The sequence below is a fragment of the Perognathus longimembris genome, chromosome 16, assembly GCF_023159225.1.
Source record: "Perognathus longimembris pacificus isolate PPM17 chromosome 16, ASM2315922v1, whole genome shotgun sequence".
In the NCBI taxonomy this organism is placed as follows: Eukaryota; Metazoa; Chordata; class Mammalia; order Rodentia; family Heteromyidae; genus Perognathus; species Perognathus longimembris.
Window position 1 is genome coordinate 35,874,013 of NC_063176.1, and position 12,098 is coordinate 35,886,110.

At 45.2% G+C, this 12,098-nt stretch overlaps 1 protein-coding gene and 1 long non-coding RNA gene across 5 annotated transcripts in view; both read left to right on the forward strand.

Moving 5' to 3' along the window:
* Window positions 1–12,098, forward strand: part of Rbm47 (RNA binding motif protein 47) — a 135,820-nt gene that overhangs the window by 54,565 nt on the left and 69,157 nt on the right. Inside the window, exon 1 of one of the 4 annotated variants that reach the window (XM_048364389.1) lies at window positions 5,494–5,575. The exons of the other annotated variants lie outside the window; for them this stretch is intronic. The gene's annotated coding sequence lies outside the window, so the exon portion shown is untranslated. Of the gene's footprint in view, window positions 1–5,493; window positions 5,576–12,098 lie in introns of those variants that run through there. 4 annotated transcript variants of the gene reach the window in all.
* Window positions 6,174–11,550, forward strand: LOC125364739. The gene is made up of 3 exons (XR_007213564.1): window positions 6,174–6,663; window positions 7,341–7,346; window positions 11,540–11,550. It is a non-coding gene; the product is annotated as an uncharacterized LOC125364739 (long non-coding RNA).

Here is a 12,098-nt window from a genome sequence, read left to right on the forward strand (position 1 = left end):
GATGTCCTCTTCTCCTCCTTCCTCCCTGGCTCCAAACTGTCCTGTGACTTGGCTCACATCTTCCTGAACAGTCCAGACAGACTTAGTGTCAATTTCCCCGGTGCCATTGCTCCTTGTGTGCCATACCCAGGTAACCATGTTTTTTGTTTGTTTGTTTGCCAGTCCTAGGGCTTGAACTCAGGGCCTGAGCACTGTCCCTGGTTTCTTGTTGTTCAAGGCTAGCACTCTACCACTTGAGCCACAGTGCCACTTCTGGCTTTTTCTGTTTTTGTGGTGCTGAGGAATCGAACCCAGGGCTTCATGCATGCTAGGCAAGCACTCTACTGTTTTGTTTTGTTTTTTTTTATTAATTGAACATAAATTTTTTTACAAGGTGTTGTGCAAAAAGGGTGCAGTTGCATAGTAGGGCAGTGTGTACATTTCTTGTGATATCTTACGACCTGTTTTTCTATCCCTTATCTAGGTCAGGTAGACATATATACAATATACAATGTATCAAGAACATATACAGTATTCACAGACTTGGTCTCTACTGTCTCTCCGTCTCCCTTTGTTAACAGTCATATCAGGGAGATCATGCCCCTTTGTTTTCTGTGTTCTAGGCTTGTCTCACTCAACATTATTTGTTCGAGTTCTGACCATTTCCCTGCGAATAACAATATTTCACCATTCCTAATCGCTATGTAGTATTCCATTGTGTATAAGTACCATATTTTTTGGATCTATTTGTCTGTGGAGGGGCATCTGGGTTGTTTCCATATTTTGGCTATTGTGAATTGTGCCGCGATAAACATGGAAGTACAAATGTCTTTTTGATATCTTGGGTTTTGCTGTTTAGGATAGATGCCTAGGAGTGGTATGGCTGGGTCATAGGGTAGGTCTATATTGAGCTTTTTGAGAAACCTCCATACTGTTCTCCAAAGTGGTTGTACTAATTTGCACTCCCACCAACAATGGAGAAGGGTTCCTCTTTCCCCACAGCCCCTCCAGCATTTGTTGTTTCCTGAGTTCAGAGTATAGGCCATTCTAACTGGGGTGAGGTGGTATCTCAGGGTTGTTTTTATTTGCATTTCCTTTACTAGCAGGGATGTTGAGCATTTCCTCATGTGTTTCTTTGCCATTTTTATGTCTTCTCTTGTGAAGTCTCTCTTTAGCTCTTTTGCCCATTTCCTAATAGGTTTACTGGTCTTGGAGGGGCTTAGTTTTTTGAGTTCTCTGTAGATGACAGATATCAGGCCTTTGTCTGTTGCTGTGCTGGTAAATATCCTTTCCCATATCGTTGGCTGTCTTTCTATTTGGGTAGCCTTAGCTAAAGCACTCTATTGTTAAGCCACATTCCCAGACAAGTCACCATGTTTTGTAAGGTCTTCTTTCAACTAATCTGGGCTTCCTGGGAAGCAGTGGCTTTGTCATTTTAACTTGGTTTTTCCAGCTTAGCTCAGTGCCTGAGCTCACTGTCCAACCAGGAGTCCCTTGAAAGTAGCAACTGCATCCATCCATTGTATTTACAAGCCTTATTCTGGCACCTGGCATAGAGCATAGCCTGCAGAAGGTGTTTTCAATTAATGTTTGTTGAAAATGTGAAAAGTGTTTTTTTTTTTCAAGACTTAACTTGCTTTTGTTTTATGAGTTGATTTGAGGCAAGGTCTCACTATATAGTTCAGACTCACCTTGAACTCATGATCTTCTATCTCTGTCTCCCAAGTACATGTATGCCACCACACTTGAGTAATGGTGGATGTCATTGTCCCAACGGTGATGCTTTAGCCTAGAGGTTGCACACTCAAGCTACAGCCAATATGTGTGTGTGTGTTTACACATGTATATGTATGTGTATATTTGTTGGTGGTCATAGGGCTTGAACTCTGGGCCTGGGGCCTGTCCCTGAGCTCTTCAGCTCAGGGCTAATTCTCTACCTCTTTGAGCCACAGTGCCACTTCTGGTTTTCTGCCTTTCCTGCCCGGGCTGGCTTTGAACCACAATCCTCAGATCTCAGCCTCCTGAGTAGCTAGGATTACAGGCCTGAGCCACCAGCGCCATGCCACAGCCAAATTGAAAAGCCTCACTGTATTATGGTTTCTAGGTTTGTCCTCGCAGCTCCCACCACCGTACACTACTCTAATTGTACTTTTAGCTTACTTTGCAGTTTGTGACCTGCCCTATCCTGAGGCATAAGGTTGGAGAATCTAGGAAGTAAGATAGAACTATCCGTGTGTTTGTCATAACAAAGTACTTAGACTGAGGTCTTTGACTGTAGAAATGTATTATTCTGAAATGAATCCCATATTAAGGTCCTATATCAAGGCGACTTGTAGGGTTCATGTTCCTGTAATCCTAGCTACTCTGGTTGAGATCTGAAGATCTTGGATTTAAGCTAGCCAAGGCAGAAAAAGTCTTAAGATTTTATTTCCAATTAGCTAGCAAAAAGCTAGGTTGAAAGCATGATTCCAGTGGTAGAACACCAGCCAAGCAAGCAAACAGGGCAAGCATGAGGCCCTGAATTCAAACCTTGGTGCAAGGGATGGGGTGGAGTGGGGAGTGTGAGCAGGGTTGATTCCTCCTGTAGTCTCTTCTTGGCCAGCAGATGGCCCACACCCAGCCCTCCCCTGGACATCCCATGGTCAGCGTCCTCATATGCTCGTCTTGTAAGGACGGGAGCCATACTGCATTAGGGCTTGCCCCAGCGACTTCAGTCTGTTGTGCCAAGTCGCGAGACCACCACCAAGAAGACCACCGAGACTCAGACATTCTGAAACGCAATAGCAACGCAAGACTTTATTCAAGCGAGCCGCGGCTCGGGGCCTCGTCCTACCCACCGACACAACGGAGGTTAGGAGCCAGCCCTGAGCTATGATTACACAGGGCTTATAAAGGCAAAAAACAAAGTTACAACAATCAGGTGTTAAAGCATGCAAGATTAGGACACAGGTACAAATCTGATTGGCTCAGGGTTCGAGGCATTCTAGGTGGCCCAGCGGTTAGAGTTCTAGACCGACTGAGCCCTAATGGGCTTGTCCTGGGTCTTCTCACAAGGCCTGCTTATCTCAGGTTCGCGTGGTAAAGTGGGGTTCATATGGTAAAGTGGGGTTCACGTGGTAAAGTGGGCACTTCAAGTCAACCTTAATCACCTCTTTGAAGACTCAGTCTGTAAGCACGGTGTCCTCTGAGATGGAGAAGATTGCTGTTTTCCCAGAGCAGGCAGGCAGTTGGACTCAACTTCGTGGTTCCCTCCTGTGTCTGACTCTAGTTTTATAATATCACAATCCAGGGGCGCCAGGAACCATGGAGGAGCAGCGTGTCCCCCATGGTCACGTCTGGCTGGTTATAACACGCTTCATCTCGACTCTGCTCACTGATCCTCGGACCATATGTACTTTTCTTTTGTGGTTATTTTGTTGGGAACCAGTCATGGAACTTGAACTCGGGGCCTGTGTTCTGTCTTCTTAGCATTTTCACTCAAGGCTGGCAACTCTACTCCTTAAGCTATGTCTCCCCTTCTGACTTTTTGCTGGTTCATTGGAGATGAAGTCTCACAGACTTTCTTGCCCAATCAGGCTTCAAACTGCAAACCTTGGATCTCAGCCTCTTGAACAGCAAGGATTGCAGGCCAGAGCCACCAGCGCCTGGCTATATTTCTTAAGGAACTGATGTTTCAAAATGCCAGGTAGAACCTGGGGTGTATTTCAGTGTAGAAATCCATGCCACGTACTCTGTTCACTCCCCAAATTGACCTGTGGGCTGCAGACTCCTTTGCCAAGGCTTGGAGAACAGAGATAAAGGCTGTGTGTGTAATGCTCTTAGCCCCACCTCCATTTGCTATAAGCAAACAGTTGGTCTTTTATTACCCTTCAAATGGGCACTCATGGTACGGGGCGGACTCAGAGAAAGCCACGCAAAGCCAGGTTTCTGTGGGTCAAAGTTCCTGTAAGTACTGTATGTTAATCAAAAGCTTAGTTGGTTTGGCCATTGCATTGGGGAGAACTTTGGAACAAATGATTACTGAGTTGGATGGTAGCTCATTATTCTCTTACCTAAGGTAGGTCATGAACTTGCATGGTAGGAATAGGAGGGACTCTCAGGCCCTCATTCATGGTGAAGTTACAATAAAATCGGCTGTTAAGAAGCTACCTAGTGAAAAGCTCTAGAACTGAGCAGTTAGGGCATTTTTTTTTTTTTTTGCTAGTCCTGGGGCTTGAACTCAAGGCCTGAGCACTGTCCCTGGCTTCTTTATGTTCAAGGCTAGCACTCTACCACTTGAGCCACAGTGCCACTTCCAGCTTTTTCTATACATGTGGTACTGAGGACTTCATGCATGCTAGGCAAGCCCTCTCCCCGTAAGCCGCATTCTCAGCCCCAGTTAGGACATTTTATTTGTATCTGGGCAAAAAGGCCAGCTGTAACAGGTACAATAGCAACTGAGAATACTTCAAACCATGTTTAGCCCTGTACAGATGGCTCACACTTGTAATCCTAGCTACTCAGGAGGTTGAGATCTGAGGATCAAGGTTCAAAGCCAGCCCAGACTGACAAATCCAAGAGACTTTCATCTCCAGTTAACCAGTAAAAAGCCAGAAGTGAGGAAATGGCTCAAGTAATAGAGTGTTTTCCTTGAATGAAAAAGCCAAGTGAGGGCTGGAGACCTTGAGTTCAAGCCCCAGTGCTGGCGTATATGCACATATGCACACACATATCAGTGTTTGAGGGTTGACTCTCAAAGATCACTGTGTAATGTGCCTTTGTGGAAAGAATTTTTTTTTTTTTTTTTTTTTTTTTTTTTTTTGCCAGTCCTGGGGCTTGGACTCAGGGCCTGAGCACTGTCCCTGGCTTCTTTTTGCTCAAGGCTAGCACTCTGCCACTTGAGCCACAGTGCCACCTCTGGCCGTTTTCTGTATATGTGGTGCTGGGGAATTGAACCCAGGGTCTCATGTATACGAGGCAAGCGCTCTTGCCACTAGGCCATATCCCCAGCCCCTGTGGAAAGAATTTCAAATGAATCTAGTAATCATGACTTGCCCTTCACTGAACATTTTATCAGTGGCAAGTTGCCAGGGCCCAGTCCTCATGATGTCTCAGCATAGCTGAGTCATGTTTGGCTCATTGGATAGAGGAAACACGAGGCTCAGAGAGGTTGTGTCCAATGCCCAGGATCACCCAGCTAACAGGCAGCGGAGCAGAGTTTTGCAATCTTGGGAGCTCTGGGCTCTTCCAGTGTATTCCTCCTATCCTTGAACATCATTTGGCTAATATGAATCTGAGGAGCCTTGCAAAACTGGGGTGTGGAGGGAAGGACAGGTAGGAGGGAAGATATGACCTCCTTTCTTAACTTGTGTATGGGCCAGTAGCTTTCCTTGTGATTCTGTGCCAGCCCTGACTTATTAGGGAGTAATAGCAAAACACCCCTCCCCCATCCATTCAGTATTTATTAATGGCTGATTGGGGGTCACTCATGTTATCGTTTCCATTTCACAGCACGGGTAACTGAAGAATTAGAAGGACAACCGAAGAATTAGAAGGACGCCTTGCACCAGGTTCCCCAGTAGCACTTGGCAGTTCCTTGGCTCATTGAGGAGGTTTGGTAAGTCAGGCAGGTTTATCCTAGCTGTGGCACAAATGAACAAGAATTTAGGGATGGAGAAGATTGCCTGGAGACAACCAAATGTTAATCTCGCTTCCCTTAATTTTTTTTAAACAAACATCTTTTATTTTTGTGTTTGCTAAATGCACTAGGCCAGAGTGCCTTGTAAGCACAAATAACCTCAGAGAACTCTTACAGTTAAGAACTAAAGAGCTCTAAAATGCTGGGTGTGGTGGGGCACGCCTGTAATCCTAGCAGCTAAAGCTGGAGGACAGAGAGTTTGGAACCCAGGCAGGGCTACTGCAGAGAAACCCTGCCTCAAAGGAAAATAAAAACAAACAAGTAGGATTAAAAAAAAAAAAAAGAATTAATCTAGGCTGTGGTGGCTCTCACTTGTAATCCTAGCTACTCTGGAGGCTGAGGTCTGAGGATCATGGTTCAAAGCCTGCCCACTCAAGAAAGTCTTTGAGCCTCTTATCTCCAGTTAACCACCAAAAAAAAGCTGGAAGTGAAGTTGTGGCTCAAGTGGTAGAGTGCTAGCCTTGAACAAAAAAGCTTACACACACACACACACACACACACACAGAAAGAGAGAAATAGTTCCATTGGAATGATTTGGTTTAAACCCTTTGAATACTAGTTTTCATGGCAATATCCAGTGTGAGTTTTTCCTGTACTATATTCACTGCACGTGGCTGTCAACCATAGAATGAAGCCCTCCATTTAATAGGCCTGAACTTTGAACACATCTTGTGGAAACATGGATTCAGTGAAACACACGTTTCTCTGATCATCAACAAATGACCACATTACATGTTTCCCTATCACCTGGTTTTCATAGAGTACAAGATGCATACTTCACCTTTATCTGGTGGGAGGTGGTTTGAATTTCTTTTTGTGTTAGCTCACATTAGTTATACAGCAGCAGGTGGGGGGGGGGTACATTCATTGTGGCCCAATTAATTCACTGTATTCTGATCAATCTAACCTTTCAGTCTCTTCCTTGTCTTCCTTCCTTACTTCCCAAAACAATTTCAACAGATTTCCTGGATCTATTTTCATAGTTGCAGGGCTGGGAATATGGCCTAGTGGCAAGAGTGCTTGCCTCGTATACATGAAGCCCTGGGTTTGATTCCTCAACACCACATATATAGAAAAGGCCAGAAGAAGCACTGTGGCTCAAGTGGTAGAGTGCTAGCCTTGAGCAAAAAGAAGCCAGGGACAGTGTTCAGGCCCTGAGTCCCAGGCCCAGGACTGGCAAGAAAAAAAAAAAAAAGAATAGAGAATATGGAATCTTCCGAGTGAATTAACAGGAACTCTGAGCTATGTAAGGAAAGGATTTCAGTCACTAATACTAAAAGGAAAGCTAAGTTTCTATAACAGCCTAGGAGCCATGGTGTAGACAATGAGTGCCAGACTTGAAACTCTGGGGAGAAGATGGGAAGAATGGCTTCAGCTTGAGCCGGTAACTCTTGTAAAAATAAGGCTTTGGTTAGATTCTTGGTCAAAACCTTTGAAATGTCTGAAAGCCACTGATTCAAAACGGATGATCAAGTTTGTTTGTTTTGAAGTTCAGATAGGAATCTTTCCTCCTCTATCAATGTGATTTCTTAGAGCTGGGTCTCCAGTCCCAGACTGCATCCTATCTTTTGAGTTCTCTCTTCTCCCTTTCCCACCCCACAGAAAGGTGGTCCACTTGTCCCCAGCCACGGTTCCCTTTTTCTCCCATGATGCACCAGTGGATGCTCCTGGTTCACCCAGACAGTTTGTGGTTCCCACCCAAAGACTGGAAATGGTTCAAGAACAGAGGCCAGCTACTTGACCCTGTGCCTGCCTTGCACCACTGTGAGACTCTCAGGTCTTGAGCTCAGGTCTCTGTGTTGACATTTCCTATCACAAGCACTACTGAAATGGAGCGCCACTAGCTCACACCTGTCATCCTAGCTACTCAGGCGGCTGAGATCTGACGATTATAGTTTGAAGCCAGCCACAGCAAGAAAGTCTGTGAGACACTTATCTCCAATAAATGACTCCAAAAAAGCCAGAAGTGGCACTGTGACTCAAGTGGCCCTGTGACTCACTTTGTGCCCAAGCCTTGAGCACAAACAGGCTCAGGGACAGTGTCCAGGCCCTGAGTTTAAGCCCCAGGGCCTGCCAAAGAAAAAAAAAGAAAAGAGCACTACTGAGCTGGAACACTTCTTCCAGTACTGGACTGACAAATTCAGAAATCCATACATGTAAACACACATACACATACATGTCAAACTTGTTGCCTTCTAAGTCAGAAGTTAATTTGATGTGATATCTTCCAATGCTCCCTCCTTCCCTGCTTCCCTCCCTCTTGGGGGTAGCTTCATTCAAACAGTAACCCTTTGGATCTCAGCCTCTTGGGTAGCTAGGATTGCAGGCATGAACCATCAGCACTCAGAGTCTAGATTTCTATTCTGAGGAAGTTAATAAATTAGGAAGTGGTATTATTTAATTCACAAGTTGAAAAAGCAAAAATGTATTTGAAAAAGGAGGAATAGGTAAGTTGATCAGACATTATTTCTTTGTTAAGGGGCTCTTGGAGTTTCTGAACAGCTCAGTTAATGAAATCACAAATTTTTCAGAAACAGAATTTTCCTAAAATCCCTAAAAATCAATTGAGAGGGAAGAAGACCTTTTGAGAAATGACCTTCCCCATATTTCAGCTTAATAAGGCAGATGGAAGGGAAACTCTGACAGTTGCACAACTCCTATGGCCTGATATGAAGGAAACTTGCCGAAAAACAAATATTCTCAAAGGTCAAACAACAGAGTTGAAACACATTGTCTTTTGTTTCGTCATTTGCTAGCAGGGACCTGTCACAAAATGACAGGGCTGTTCAGCACAAACCTAGCAAACTGGCTCCAGAATAACTTTTCTCCTTCCTCACTTGAGCAATGTCTTCCAGCCACACAAAGTTACTATTAATTCTGTCATCTTCATTATTACTACAAAGAGTTCTTAAAGGACCCATGATTCAACTTACCTAGATGACCATATGAAAAGATACTGAAGCAAGGCCTTGAGCACTACAAAGATTGCTCTCTTCTTTGCCTCAGCAGAGGTGCAGAGTAAAAGGTTAGCCGGGGGGGGGGGGGGGGCGGGGGACTGCGAATATGGCCTAGTGGTAAAGCGCTTGCCTCGTATACATGAAGCCCTGGGTTCAATTCCTCAGCACCACATATATGGAAAAAGCCAGAAGTGGTGCTGTGGCTCAAGTGGTAGAGTGCTAGCCCTCAGCAAAAAGAAGCCAGGGACAGTGCTCAGGCCCAGAGTTCAGTCCCCAGGACTGGCAAAAAATAAAAATAAAAATAAAATAATAGTAATAATTAAAAAAAAAAAAAAGATTAGCCAGGGCCTCAGGAGCTCACACCTGTAATCCTAGCTACCCAGGACGCTGAAATATGAAAATCAAGGTTCAAAGCCAGCCCCAGAAGGGAAGTCCATGAAATTCTTTATTTCCAAGTAACCAGCAAAAAGCTAGAAATGGAAGTGTGGCTCAAGTGTAGAGCACCAGCCTTGAGTGAAAAAGTGAAACAAGAATACAAGGCCCTGAAATCATTTCAGTCCCTAGTGCTGGCATGTACACACACACACACACACACACACACACACACACACACACACGTTATTTTATTTACCCAACAATTACTTTGGCCATCTATCTGCTCATGGATGATATTTTGACTGCCAAACATGATAACCCATTTTCAAGTGAAAGGTAGGAAGGTAGAAGTGATCCAGGACTCCAACCAATAACATGGCTGACAAGCGATGTTTGCCTACAGAGAAGGTCTGTCTGGGGCTGGGAATATGGCCTAGTGGCAAGAGTGCTTGCCTCTTATACATGAAGCCCTGGGTTCAATTTCCCAGCATCACATATACAGAAAATGGCCAGAGGTGGCGCTGTGGCACAAGTGGCAGAATGCTAGCCTTGAGCAAAAAGAAGCCAGGGACAGTGCTCAGGCCATGAGTCCAAGCCCCAAGACTGGCAAAAAAAAAGGGGGGGGGGCTGGGAATATGGCCTAGTGACAAGAGTGCTTGCCTCGTATACATGAAGCCCTGGGTTCGATTCCCCAGCACCACAGATATGGAAAACGGCCAGAAGGGGCGCTGTGGCTCAGGTGGCAGAGTGCTAGCCTTGAGCGGGAAGAAGCCAGGGACGGTGCTCAGGCCCTGAGTCCAAGGCCCAGGACTGGCCAAAATAAAAAATAAATAAAGAAGGTCTGTCTGTTTCCTACAAGGAAGAGTTTTATTCCCAGCCTGCATAAGGATAGGGAACACTGTGGGCCTCCACCTAATACTGCATGTGTCCTTTGGCAGCATAATAGGTCAGTGGAGGCTTTAGGTTTTGAGCCTGAAATCTCTGTCGAATGTCACTATCAAACCATAGGCACATTTCATGGGTGACATTCAAATGTTAGCACTGACATTTCCAGGACAAAAGGTCTTCATGCCAGTCATTAGATGTGCATCCGAGCTGTGCAGAGATGGAGCCTAAAACAAGTTGCTCCTAGATGTGTCCATCGTGGCTGAGCCAAGAGCAGACAGAAATAGAATGACATTCACTTTGTCCACAAGCTTTGGTATCTGCTGCTGTTAGATGTCAAGAAGTAATAGTAATAGCACAACTGTATTGATTTCATGAAGACTGATAAAGAAAAAAATCAGCCAGGAGTGGTGGTTGCACATGTCTTTCATTTCAGCTGCCTTAGGAGGCAGAGATCAGGAGGATCATAACTTGAGACCAACACAAAGATCTATTCCCTCACTTAAAGAAAAAATTGTGAGCCCTAGGCTCAACACACAAGCCTGGGCAGGATACCAGTAACTCGATCCTATAATCCTAGCTGCACAAGAGGCTGAGCTCTGAGGATTGAGGTCCAAAGCCAGCCAGGGAAGATAAATCTTAGAGATTCTTATTTTCACATAGCCATGTTTAGAACCATAAAACTATAGAGTTACAGAAGTCAGGATGAATTTCTTTACTCGCATTCTCTCTTTCACTAGGCTAGCTTCATTTTATCTCTACATAATGAAGCCCATAAAGAAGATATTGGAGTGGGTATCTGTGGCTCATACCTGTAATCCTTTTTACTTGGGAGGCTGGGAATGGGAGGATCACAGTTTAAGGCCAGTCAAGGCAGAAAAATTTCATGTGATCCCTTCTCAACATAGCTGAGTGCTGAGGTGGGCATGCCTATCATCCTAAGCTATGTGGGAGACCGAGACTGGGAGGATGGCAGTTTGAGGCCAGCCTGGGAAGACAGTCATGAGATTCCTAGACTCCCACTCAATTCATAAGTGAGTGCCATGGCCTGAGGCTGAGATGAGGAGGATTGCTGTTTAGAGGTTGGCTAGGGCTGAAAAGTCAATGAGACCCTGTCTTCAAGGAGTGAAGCTGTCACCCCAGAAATCTCATAGAAGCCTCAGATAGGCAGATCATGACATGTGCGCATGCCCAGGCAGGAAGCAGAAACTCTATCCTAAAAAATAAGTGAGAAGCAGGGCAGCTCTGTGGTAGATTACTCTGCCTAGCAAGTGTGAAGCCCTGGGTTCAAACTTCAATGCAGTAAGAATGAAAAAGAAACCCAGAAGCATTCGAATTCTTATTTTACAAGTTAGGAAGGAGCTTTGAACATCACTTGTACAAGACTATGGCGAGTTCATGGTAGAGCTGGCGTACATGCTCTTAGTTCAGTTTTTGTTCCTATAACTGAAGACCTGGGGCTGGGTAACTTTTGTTGTTGTTGTTGTTGCTGCCAGTCCTAGGCCTTGAACTCAGGGCCTGGGCGCTGTCCCTGAGCTTCTTTTTGCTCAAGGCTAGCACTCTACCACTTAAGGCACATTGCCACTTCTGGCCTTTTCTGTTCATGCAGTACTGAGGAATGGAACCCTGGGCTTCATGCATGCTAGGCAAGCAATCTACCACTAAGCCACATTCCCAGCCTGAGACTGGGTAACTTATTGAAGTTTATTCTTTATGGTTCTGGAATCCTGGATGTCCAGGAGCAGAGAGTCAGCACTTGGTTGGCACCATGCAGGGGCATCACATGGTTGAGCTGGCAAGGCTGCTAGCTGGGGTCTCTCTTCTCTCCACACCCCTCATGAAATCATGGGGGCTACTGCTGCCATTTCTAATACAAGGTTCTCCCTCTAGGCCCCATTAACATAGTCTTCAGTGATTAAGTCTCCAGCCTATGAGTTCCAGGGTTCACTGAACCCCTGCACAACCCCAGACATGCCAGTCAGAGGCCACAGCAGATCACGTGTGTGTGCTTATTGTGTATGTGTATGTGCTCTGGTCCTGGGGATGGAACTCAGGGCCCAGGCACTGTCCCTGAGGTTTGTTTGTTTGTACAAGGCTCTACCACATGAGCCCACAGCTCCACTTCTGGCTTTTTTTCTTTTCTTTTCTTCTTTTCCTTTCTCTTCTCTTCTCTTCTCTCTCTCTCTCCCTCTCTCTCTCTCCTTCTGGCTTTTTTCTTGTATTCT